Genomic DNA, 13,012 nt, shown 5'->3' with positions numbered 1-13,012 from the left:
AATCTCACTGTAGATTGGAGGATGCTGAACTATTGTCTCAGGCCCAGTAGAGATTACACCGCATTGTGACAAGCAGAAATTGGCTGATGTATGAGAAGGCAGAAGCTGTATATAGTATTGGTGAGAATTTGAATCTCACTGTAGATTGGAGGACGCTGAACTATTGTCTCAGGCCCAGTAGAGATTACACCGCAATGTGACAGTAAGAAATTGGCTGGTGTATGAGAAGACAGAAGCTGTATATAGTATTGGTGAGAATTTGAATCTCACTGTAGATTGGAGGACGCTGAACTATTGTCTCAGGCCCAGTAGAGATTACACCGCAATGTGACAGGCAGAAATTGGCTGGTGTATGAGAAGACAGAAGCTGTATATAGTATTGGTGAGAATTTGAATCTCACTGTAGATTGGAGGACGCTGAACTATTGTCTCAGGCCCAGTAGAGATTACACCGCAATGTGACAGGCAGAAATTGGCTGGTGTATGAGAAGACAGAAGCTGTATATAGTATTGGTGAGAATTTGATTTTCACTGTAGATTGGAGGACGCTGAACTATTGTTTCAGGCCCAGTAGAGATTACACCGCAATGTGACAGGCAGAAATTGGCTGGTGTATGAGAAGACAGAAGCTGTATATAGTATTGGTGAGAATTTGAATTTCACTGTAGATTGGAGGACGCTGAACTATTGTTTCAGGCCCAGTAGAGATTACACAGCAATGTGACAGGCAGAATTTGGCTGGTGTATGAGAAGACAGAAGCTGTATATGGTATTGGTGAGAATTTGAATCTCACTGTAGATTGGAGGACGCTGAACTATTGTCTCAGGCCCAGTAGAGATTACACCGCAATGTGACAGGCAGAAATTGGCTGGTGTATGAGAAGACAGAAGCTGTATATAGTATTGGTGAGAATTTGAATCTCACTGTAGATTGGAGGACGCTGAACTATTGTTTCAGGCCCAGTAGAGATTACACCGCAATGTGACAGGCAGAAATTGGCTGGTGTATGAGAAGACAGAAGCTGTATATAGTATTGGTGAGAATTTGAATCTCACTGTAGATTGGAGGACGCTGAACTATTGTCTCAGGCCCAGTAGAGATTACACCGCAATGTGACAGGCAGAAATTGGCTGGTGTATGAGAAGACAGAAGCTGTATATAGTCTTGGTGAGAATTTGAATCTCACTGTAGATTGGAGGACGCTGAACTATTGTCTCAGGCCCAGTAGAGATTACACCGCAATGTGACAGGCAGAAATTGGCTGGTGTTTGAGAAGACAGAAGCTGTATATAGTATTGGTGAGAATTTGAAGCTCATTGTAGATTGGAGGACGCTGAACTATTGTCTCAGGCCCAGGACAGATTACACCGCAATGTGACAGGCAAAAATTGCCTAGTGTATGACTAACTACAAGGTGTATATAGAATTGGGCAGAATTGGAATCTCCCTACAGTGTAGGTCTGTAAGAACGGACAAACTCCTCGGCTTTTCCTTACAGTCACACACAGATAGCTTCAATTTGGCCGCGATAACAGCCGGTACATGGTTCTGTGTGAGGAGCATACACCGCTGTACGGTGTGTGAAAAAATGAACGCTCAGTAATCACCAAGACAAAACAATAACATTTGGATTGCTTTGAAAAAAGCAGTTTGCTCAGCAGTGTGAAAACAGCAATGCAGTTATCAGGGAGCCTTAAAAGGCAGCCTAATAACCAACAGAGCTGATGCACCAAAATATAGCCTCCCCTTGCACTGCACAGTAACTTGTGTGTTGTACAGGCAAAATCGCTAGCAGCAGAAGTAGCTTTTGGTATCTTCTTCCCTGCCTAACGCTCTCCCTACAGAATCATCATCAGCAGCAGCTCTCCCTATTCTGAGATCAGCATATGTAACATGGCGGTCGGCGTGCATGCCCTTTTATACCCCCTGTGACGCCACACAAAGCAAGTCAATCACTTGCATGCTCTTCACAAACATGGTGCTAATCGCTGCCTATGTCATCACGTTGCCCACAGTGTCCGTTCTTCCTGATTGGCTGAAAAAGGACGCAATAGCATCTTTTGAAACGCGATTTTGGCGCGATGGTCGCCGACCTCGTGGCCGACCTCACACTAAGGTCGGGTTTCATTTCATGAAACCCGACTTTGGCGAAAGTCGGCAACTTTTGAATTTTTTCGACCCGTTTCGCTCAACTCTATTCATCAGTAGTTCAGCAAAATAGTAACAATTACCCTAGACAATTACTTCAATAGAGTGGCTGTAAGGGGATGAGCTGTGTCCTGCCTTAAATTGAAACACCTCAAAGTAACATTTGCTGTAGCCTGTTCAACTAAAGGGGTTGTCCAACAAACAATGTACACTTGTTATGACTCTGTTGTCAGGTGTCCCAGGACCAGGGGCTCCTTCCCTGTTCCTAACACTATGGGTGCCCTGGTTCACCATGTTCCCCAGATAACTTCTGATGGTGAAGACACCAAGGCAATGTACCTTGCCTTAGCTCCTGAATCTGCCCTCAGGCTGTACCCTTCCACCACCAAGGGAAGAGGGGAGTAGAAATGCACCATTTTCCCCATCAGACTAACAAGGTAATATGAACAGGGATAAAGGAAAATAGCAATCATACAAATATAAACACATAAACAGCCGAAGAAAACACTGGACAGTAGAGGATGGTGTTAAACCAAAGCAGGGGAAGCAACGGAATTATCACTCACTGAAAGCCTAGCAACAGTCACAGCTAAATCCACCAAACGCCTTCTCTAATAACAACCACCATCAACCATCAGCAATGCAGCCAAAACTAGCTCTGACAATGACTGCTAGCCAAGACCCAGTTTATATAGGAGATGCAAGTGGCTAACAGTGTACTGCTCTGAACTTTTATGCAGGAAAGCTTAAAACTGAGCAGATGAACCCTGCACTGCTAAAATAAACTTACACTGTTTAATATGAAGGTGAAATTCTCATAATCAGCCCAGGAGTAGGATAAATCAGACACTGCTGTCTTCTGGCTCCTTTCTGTTGCGGTAAACCTGTGACAACACTTTTATCAATTGATCTTGGAATAATAATATAATAAGTTTCACAACTGAAATTGTGAAAATAAATACCTGTTCTGAGATAATATGATAATTGTGCCCCTGCTATATACTGTTATTTTGTGTTTCTGACCATGCAAAGCTGGTCGAGTTAATGGTCGGCACATACCACTACTCTTTCCCAGGGGAGGAAGCATAAGTCAATTATAATAACTGAGTTTAGAGATGAAAAAGCAGGGCTTACAGCTGCTACTTTCTGAGTAAAAACACCTCCCTACCTGTTTTAACACAGGAGTGAATGTTTCTGCTTGATCTCAGCCCTTGAGCTCATCATAAATCAGTGATGTAGGAACTCTAGGGACAGTGAGCTTATATGTCACTGACTTGATTTATGATTAGCTCACAGGACTGGTGAAGCGGCAGAAACACTCATTGCTGTGATAAAACAGGCAGGGAAATGTGATACCTCAGAAATCAGCAGCTGTGAGTCCCTGCTGTGTCTTGTTTGTATACTTAATTTTAATAAGTGACTTATGTTTGTGCCCCTGATCAAGAGTTGTGGTATGTGCCAACCATGAACTGGAGCAACTCTGCATGGCCACACACAGCCAACAACAGTACATAGCATGGGCACATTTAAAAGATTATCTCAGCACAGGAACATTTTTAACACATCCAATTATGGAATTTATTATTATTCCAAGATGTATTAATTAATTAAAATGTACTTTGTTCAAAGAGACAATCATTTTCAGGACTGTAAGTTTGTTGAGGAACTACTCAAAAGTTGGAGAGGAGCGGATCTTTTGAAATTAAAATTTGTCATCTTTGCCAAATTATCCTAGACAATTCAATTTATAGTGAATGAATTTGCCACAAATCACATAATTAGAAAGTCTTTAAAAGCTTGAAAAATATTTGTATAGCACTCTGAATTCCCTTCAGAGCATATTGAACTTATTTTGAGCTCTGTAATATAAACAGTCTTTTTATTGTCGAATTGAGTTTAACCTGTCTGGCTAGGGGGAAAGAATGGTAACCAATACTAACCAGCAGCCTATTTAAGCTTATATACAGGCTCTTTTCACAAGCTGTCCAAAAATTATCCCTTTATTTAGGGAGACAAAACACGTGTACTCTTCTTAAAGTGAATAAGTTACTTTGGGAACTCTTCCATGCTTGCTAACCATCGAGAGAGTACATTTACCAGTGATATTAGTACTCTCTAGCACATAGAAATATAGTGAGCAGACAACCAGTAGCTGTGACGCTAGCCACAACCCACAGCTAAGCCGTGAATCAGCACAGTCAGATGTTCTGGGGTCAATACCAAAAGATCACGTAGTAAATCAAGGGAAAATATGAAGTCACAAACCAGGTCTCATGCCAGGGTCAGAATACCAGAGAAATACCTGATAAGCAAATAGCCAGTAACAAATGGGTAATCTGAACATGGTCCAAAGTTTAGCAATGGAATATTAGATGCAAAGGGGCAATATCAAATGGGTAGTCTGAACACAGTCCAAAAGTCAGCAGCGGAATATCAGATGCACAGGGGCAATAACAAATGGGTAGTCTGAACATGGTCCAAAGGTCAGCAGCAGAAGATCAGAGCTTACAGCACACGGTACAGGCGAACACACCAGAGAGCACAAGCTTAGAACAAGCTTTTGACTGGCAATGAGCTGGGCCAGACAACTCACCTAAATAGCAGGGCAATTACCAAAAACATGCAGCACCAGTGGAAATCTCTGCACCTTCCAGTCAGATAGGTCAACCGAGCTGTAAATCAAACCACTGACAGGTCAGCACGCCCCAGCACAGGATAGGCTGACAGAGCTGTCCATCACAGAGTCCCAAACACTCTGAGCAGAGGAATCGTGACAGTAGCACTGTAGAGACAAGGAGATGTGTAGGGTAGTTTAGTGCCGGCAATAGCAGCTCCAGCATCAGCGGTACAGTATAGCACTATGAATCACAATGGACAGCCAGAAAATGTGTGGCTGGCATGGCTGTGTAGCAGCTGTGGCAGTAAGGGCACAGAAAAGAGTTTGCATGGGGCAGGCAAGGGGAAGTGCAGACTCAGCAGCACCAATACTACACTATGGCTCACATGGTTGAAAGGGAATAGATGTCTGGCTGAGGATAGTCCATTGGCATTGGCTGCAGCACAATGGTGGTGAAGACAGTCAATGGATATTCATGTAGGCAGACAGATGGAATGGCAGATTTAATCAGTGTCATCAGCTGTCTGTGCAAGAAAGTCTGCCCTGATCAATGTTTGCACTTATTCATTTTGACAAAAGTTAGGTTTTCCAAACTTATGGCAGAAAAACTGGTCCACTTTGGTGTGAAAAATCAACCAGCCACACCGAATAAGCTCTCTCACATGACACTGGAGGTTGGACATAGCAGTACGCCATGGCAAACTGGGTCAGTACTTACCATTGATCATTTTTTTGACCCAGAAATTTTGGAATCAGCGCTCAGTCTATCTCCCTGAGAAAGGACAAAGTATATGTACGACTGAACATGTTTCTTCAGCCAGTTTACCTGTGTTTGCTAAAGTGCACCAAGCATCCATTTTTTGGAGGAAACACATTGGGGTGCTGATAGACACATTTAGGGTGAGCTACTATTAGAGTCAGCTGTATACTGCCCTTGTTAGGTTGGAGGTAATGACATTATAACTTCAATAGGGTAAAATAAGGGATTCTGATGCCTGTTGTGAACTCCCTTGCTCGGATTTCTGAGCCGAAGCTCCCTCTGCTCCCTCTGGTGGTTACTGAGAGTAGTGGAGCTGGCCAGGTTGATGGAAGTTCCTCCACCTGACAAGGATAATTGGGAACCTGGGATTGCTGGCTAGGAGCATATAATTGAGCTGGCTGCTCTTGGTGGTTGCTGGTGATTTCCTTTCTGTGCATTTGGAGTTCTTTTGTCCCCTGCTTGAACTGCATGGTTCAGATTAAGTGAATCTTTTGCTAATCATTTGCATCTAATCTGGTTGTGCCTTTTTTTGCCTTCTGCTTTGTTGCTGGGGTTCAGCGTGCTCCCTGCTGGGGGCAGCGCTGGGCCCTTCTTCACATGTGACAGCTTGTTCAGTCCCCTGTTATGTTAGTATCTTTTTGCTATGCTGCCAGTTTATACCAGAGTGCTTATCCAGCGGGGGTGAGGTCGTGTGGCCTCAGGTTTTTTGTATATCAGAAGTGTTGGACTTTTTTAGGATTTTGTGCGTGATTGCAGACAGTATCTTTTCTGTCCTGTGCTGTCTAGACAGCTTGAGCCCCACCGTTTGCTCAGTCTGTTCTCTGCTTGTGTTTGTGTCTCATCTTGTCTCACCGACAATATATGTTTGGAGGCTGTCTATTCCTCTGGGGATCTGCTCCGGGGCAGTTTAGATTTCACCTTTCTGTCTTTAGGCTTAGTTAGTTCTCTGGCTGTGACGAAGCATCTAGGGCATCATAGGAACGCTCCACGGCTACTGAGAGTTGGGTTGATAGGATCAGGGGTCTGCAATCCGTTTAGTTACCAACCTCTCTGGTCTTCTGGTGGCTTAGCCTGTTCCTGCCATCCTCCTCATTGACTCATTCATAACAGATGCCCCCTTGATCAATACAAATAGAATCCAAGGAACCATTGCATGATTCTACTGAATTACGCTACACAACCAAAAGATGGATGAGATAATTGTCAAATTAAAACATTGAAATAGGTAGGCAAAAAGTAAAACATGTGATTATTCTTTACTTTTTTGCATTATTTTGGAGAAAATGGTTTAAAATGTTCCCACTCTGAAGAAAAATGCTTAACCCTAAATAAAGAGGTCACTACATAAGTTCATGCAGTCAAAGTAATTTGAGAAAATATCCAGCAATATTGTTGTGGCACCTACTATTGTTAGCATCTTAACGGCAAAACCTGTTTTCACTTTCCACATTCTTCAATTCTGACATGGTACTTTATGTGGTAATAATGTTAGGGTGCTTCAACATAGCCTTGTGATTCAGGAATTGTTTTTTCAATTTTTTTTTTACACATGGTACTTTAGGAAATAGTAAAAATTAGCAATTTTTAAACATAGAATTTTTTGCCCTTAATACAGTCATACCACACAAAATAATAAATAGCATTTACTAATTGTCTACTTTAAATCAGCATCATTTTCAAAGATCATTTTTTGTTAGATGCTAGAATCCGCTTAGGATTGAGTTTGAGTCGAATTTCCTAAAATTTGTAGTTGGACAAGAATTCCATCATTTTGAAACTCAATTCACACTTAATTAAAAAAAATTGCACAACAGCATTTTCCACACTGTTGAAGCATCAGGTGGGTAAATGAGCGGATAATGTAATTTTCTCAGTGCTGTGTGGGTCTCCCAATAATGTACTGCAGAATTGACATTTTACAAATAATCATACCTTGTCCAGTGGTGGTTAGTACCTGGACCATCAGAGCACAATTTGTACAGTAGAGTCATTTTCCATCTCCATAGTCCACATGCATTAGTCACTGGTTATGTCGCTCTCTCTCTTGTTGAGTATAAGCTCTTATGGTCAGCAAGTTTCTCTCTTTCTCATGTAAAGTGTAGGCCTTTATTATCAGCAGGGATCTCTCTCTCTTTTTGAGGAGAGTGTAAGCACTTATGATCAGTGGGTTCTCTCTCCCTACAGGGTGGGCCATTTAAATGGATACACCTGGGTGGGCCATTTATAAAGTTAGATCCAAAATGGCCAACTTCAAAATGGCCACCATGGTCACCACCTATCTTGAAAAGTTTTCCCCCTCCCATATACTAATGTGCCAAAAACAGGAAGTTGATATTACCAACCATTCCCATTTTATTTAGGTGTATCCATATACTGTACATGGCCCACCCAGATGTATCCATACAAATGGCCCACCCTGTACTGTAGAGTGTGAGTTCCTATGGTCAGCATCAGTCTGTCCCTCAATCCCATACCTCACACATATTTTCAGAGTAATTAATTACAAGCGTTCCATTATTTAAATTTGCGTGAAATTAGTCACAAAAAAATCTAATTTTTGGAAAAATTCAGTAAAGTCAGTGAATTTGAATTTGAAAAGATCCACTCATGTCTGATTAAATGCTTAGCAGCAATATTTAATTTTTGAATGACATTTACAAAATCTATATTTTCAGGGAGCACGTTACATTTGAAGTGTCTTTGAGGGACTACTGTATATGTCAGAAAACCTACAAAAAAACCCCCATATTAAAATTTGTATCCCTCAACATATTCAAAACCACATTCCGTAATTTTGTTAACCCCCTGAGCTGAATCATAGTAGTGTAAATGAAAGAGAGAAATAAAAATATATATTTTTTATAGATATTTTTCATTTTCATAATTGTAAATAAAGGTAATTTGTCACAGTAACTCAGTGTGCAATCTCTCCAGAGTATAATGTTACCTCATATGTGGTCAGAAACTATTGTTTGGGCACATAACAGTACTTGGAAAGGAAGGATAATCATTTGACTTTTGTTGCACAATTTTTGCTAAAATGGTTTAAGGATGCAATGTTGCATTCAGCAAACCCTTAAAGTACCAAAACAGCAAAAAAAAACCCAGTTACCGTTCTTTGGACACTGCACCCATCAATGATTTTATCTAGTAGTATAATGAGCATATGAAACCAACATGTAATTTGCCAAATTTTATTATATTGGGCAGCAAAAATAAAAAATTATGATTTTTCCACAAAAATTTTGCTTTAGAACAACATTTCTCTTTTTTACAAGGGTAGCAGTGGAAAATTGACTGTATTGTTTGTTTTGCAATTTATCCTGAGTAAATTTATTCCCCAAATGTGGTCAGAATCTTCTGTTTGGGCACACAGCAAGACTCGGAGGAGAAAGAACACTGATTTTCAGAGAGTAAATTTGTCTGGAAAAAAACGCAGAAGGCATGTCGCATTTGAAGAGCCCCTCCAATGCCAAAAAAGCAGAAACCCTTAAAAGTGACCCCATTTTGGAGACTGCAAACAGCAAAATTGGGAAAGAAAGAATAATAATAATAATAATAATAATAATAATTTTTATTTATATAGCGCCAACATATTCCGCAGCACTTTACAATTAAGCGGGGACATGTACAGACAATAAATTCAATACAAGTTAAGACAATTCAAACAGTGACATTAGGAGTGAGGTCCCTGCTCGCAAGCTTACAATCTACAAGGAAATGGGGGGACACAGTAGGTGAAAAATGCTTGTTAATTCAGGTCTGGCAATTATAATAGGGATTTTCATATAAAGCTGCATGATCCGGTCATCAGCCCGTGTGTTTAAGTGCAATAGACAAGTATCAAGTGCAGTTATCCTGTGCATGAAGGGTGTGGAGACAGATGAATAGTAGGGTGCAGATTCAGAATAGTATTTGGAAGGAGGGAACAGGGCAAAGTTAGCTTGCTGGGTAGTTGATGTGGTAGGCTTGTTTGAAGAGATGGGTTTTCAAAGCGCGCTTGAATAGGTCAGGGCTAGGTATCAGTCTGATCGCCTGGGGAAGTGCATTCCAGAGAGCTGGAGCAGCACGAGAGAAGTCTTGGAGGCGGAGGTGCGAGGTTCGGATTACGGGGGATGTTAGTCTTAGGTCATTTGTAGAACGGAGGGCACGTGTAGGGCGATAGACAGAGATGAGAGAGGAGATATAAGGCGGTGCAGAACAGTGGAGAGCTTTGTGGGTGAGAGAGATGAGTTTATACTGGACCCTGTAGCGAATAGGTAGCCAGTGTAATGACTGGCACAAGATGGAGGCATCGGTGAAGCGGCTGGACAGAAATATGACCCTGGCTGCCGCATTCAAGATGGATTGGAGAGGAGAAAGTTTGGTAAGAGGGAGACCGATCAGAAGAGAGTTGCAGTAGTCCAGGCGAGAATGAATAAGAGCGACAGTAAGAGTCTTAGCAGTTTCAAAGGTGAGAAAAGGTCGGATTCTGGAGATGTTTTTAAGATGCAGGTGACAAGAGCGACTGAGTGATCGGATGTACGGAGTAAAGGAAAGTTCAGTGTCGAATATGACCCCAAGACAGCGTGCATGCTGCTTGGGAGTTATGGTTGAACCCTCCAGGGTTATTTCGATGTTAGGTAGAGTGAGGTTAGTAGAGGGGAGAAACACAAGAAGTTCAGTTTTAGAGAGATTTAGTTTCAGATAGAGGGAGGACATGATGCTAGAGACAGCAGACAGACAATCCTTGGTATTTTGAATTAGGGTAGGGGTGATGTCAGGGGAAGAAGTGTATAATTGGGTGTCATCAGCATAGAGATGATACTGGAACCCAAATCTGCTGATTGTTTGTCCAATAGGGGCAGTGTATAAAGAGAAGAGGAGGGGGCCTAGGACTGAGCCCTGCGGGACCCCGATAGTAAGGGGACGAGAAGAGGAAGAGGAGCCGGAAAAAGATACAGTGAAGGAGCGGTCAGAGAGGTAGGAGGAGAACCAGGAGAGGGCCGTGTCCTTGAGGCCTATAGAGCGGAGCATAGTGAGGAGGAGCTGGTGATCCACAGTGTCAAATGCGGCAGAGAGATCCAGGAGAATCAGCAGGGAGCAATGACCTTTCGATTTAGCTGTTATTAAATCATTAGAGACTTTAGTGAGGGCAGTTTCAGTAGAGTGTAAAGAGCGGAAACCAGATTGTAAGGGGTCGAGAAGAGAGTTATCCGAGAGATAGCGGATTAGACGGGAGTGGACCAGGCGTTCCAGGAGTTTAGAGATGAAGGGAAGGTTAGAGACAGGTCTGTAGTTAGCAGTGCAGTTCTGGTCCAGGGATGGCTTTTTAAGTAAAGGGGTTATGATGGCATGTTTAAATGAGGAGGGAAATATACCTGAAGAAAGAGAGAGGTTAAATATTTTAGTCAGGTGAGTGGTGACCACTGGTGAGAGAGACTGCAGGAGCTGTGAAGGAATAGGGTCACTGTTGCAGGTTGTAGGCCGAGCAGAAGCGAGGAGCTTGGAAACTTCTTCTTCTGAAACAGGCTCAAAGATGTCTAGTGAGCTTGAGGTGCGGCAGGGAAGGGGATCCAGGCACTGAGGAGATAGGGCTGAGATATCCTGATGGATGTGGTTGATTTTTTCTAGGAAATAAGTGGCCAGATCCTCACCGCTGAGGTTGGTGATGGGGGCCTGTACTTTAGGTTTCAGGAGGGAGTTTAAGGTTTCAAAAAGTCGTCTTGGGTTGTTGGATAGTGAGGTGATGAGGGTGGTGAAGTAGGATTGTTTGGCCAGATGAAGGGCAGAGTTATAGGTTTTGAGCATGAACTTATAGTGGATGAAGTCTTCTGCTAAGAGAGATTTTCTCCACTGCCGCTCTGCACACCTCGAGCAGCGCTGAAGAAAGCGTGTTTGCGTTGTGTGCCAGGGCTGCCGTTGTCTGTGTCGGGTCTTTCTGCGTATAGAAGGTGCTGCTTCATCTAGGGCATTCTTCAGTGTATTATTGAAGTGTGACAATGCTATGTCTGGACAGGAGAGGGTGGAGATGGGGGCTAAAGATGTGTGGAGATTGTCCCTAAGCTGTTGGGTATTAATGGTACGTGTATTCCGATAAGTGTGGTAAGTGGGGGTGTTCCGGGTGAGGAGACAATTTTTGACAGAGAAGGAAAGAAGGTTGTGGTCCGAGAGCGGGAGGGGTGAATTAGTAAAGTCGTGCAGCGAGCCGGGACGGGAGAAAACCAGGTCCAGAGTATTCCCGTCCTCATGTGTAGGAGAATTAGTAAACTGTGAGAGGCCGAATGAAGAAGTTAGAGAAAGAAGATGAGAGGCAGACTGGGAGAGCGGATCATTGATGGGGATGTTAAAGTCTCCCATGATGAGGGTGGGGATGTCACAGGATAGAAAGTGAGTAAGCCAGGTGGTGAATTGGTCTAGAAACTGGCGGGAGGAGCCTGGAGGGCGATAAACGACCGCCACTCGTAAGGAGAAGGGCTTAAAGAGTCTGACGGCGTGGACTTCAAAGGAAGGAAATGTAAGTGAGGGAACCGGGGGGATGACCTGGAAAGCACATTGTGATGAAAGGAGCAAACCAACACCTCCACCCTGTCTGTTCTCAGGTCTGGGGGTATGTGAAAATTTTAGCCCACCAAACGAGAGAGCGGCAGCAGCGGTGGTGTCAGAATGCTGGATCCAGGTTTCTGTAATAGCCAGAAGGTTAAGGGAATTAGAGAGAAAAAGATCGTGAATGTAAGTCAGTTTGTTACACACAGACCGTGCATTCCAGAGAGCACATTGGAAAGTGAGAGGAGAAGGCATGCACTGAATGTTAATAAGATTAGCAGGGTTTCTATATGCAGATGGAGGAGAGTAACGTATGCTGGTGGAGGGAGGCCCAGGGTTGGGGGAGATGTCACCTGCAACTATTAAAAGGAGAAAAAACAGAAAAAGCAGGTGGTGGGATGATTTGTATGAACGTTTTGAGTGCTGCATGGTGGTTTTGGATGGTTTGGTGTGGGTAAGAAATGTCAATAGAGCCTCAGAGTTATACATGGGAGAGGGGAGAAGGGAGGGGTGGATATGCAGAGAGTGCACAGAATGTGTAAAAGGGCAGGCGAGTTGTTAGAAAGCAGAGGTTAAGACAAAAAAGCAGCAGTTTGATATGATCAATGCATATGTAGTACGACTGACCAAGAAGCATGCGTGCATGAAAAACTTATGCACCTTACCTGTCTCCTGCCCTGTCCAACTGCATTGTCTAACTGCAAAACACTTGATCCCGTTGCACTTAATATCTGTTGCACGCGTGAGCCCGCACGCGTGCTATCCCAACCAGAGCTAAATATATATGAAATGAAATGTCTGCTAGCTTCAGCCACCAAGAGGCCACAATCAGTAATTAACCAATTAGCACAAGGCCAGAGCAGGCATTACTATGCAGGGTAATTAACTAACGCTGGACAAGGCCATCAAACAGAGAAAGGGAAAAAAACCTTTCTACACTTCAAAGCAGAAACCAAATAGT

The sequence above is a fragment of the Dendrobates tinctorius genome, unplaced genomic scaffold (genome assembly GCF_039654945.1).
Source record: "Dendrobates tinctorius isolate UK_male_01 unplaced genomic scaffold, ASM3965494v1 ptg000060l, whole genome shotgun sequence".
Classification (NCBI taxonomy): Eukaryota; Metazoa; Chordata; class Amphibia; order Anura; family Dendrobatidae; genus Dendrobates; species Dendrobates tinctorius.
This window is presented reverse-complemented; position numbering follows the sequence as displayed.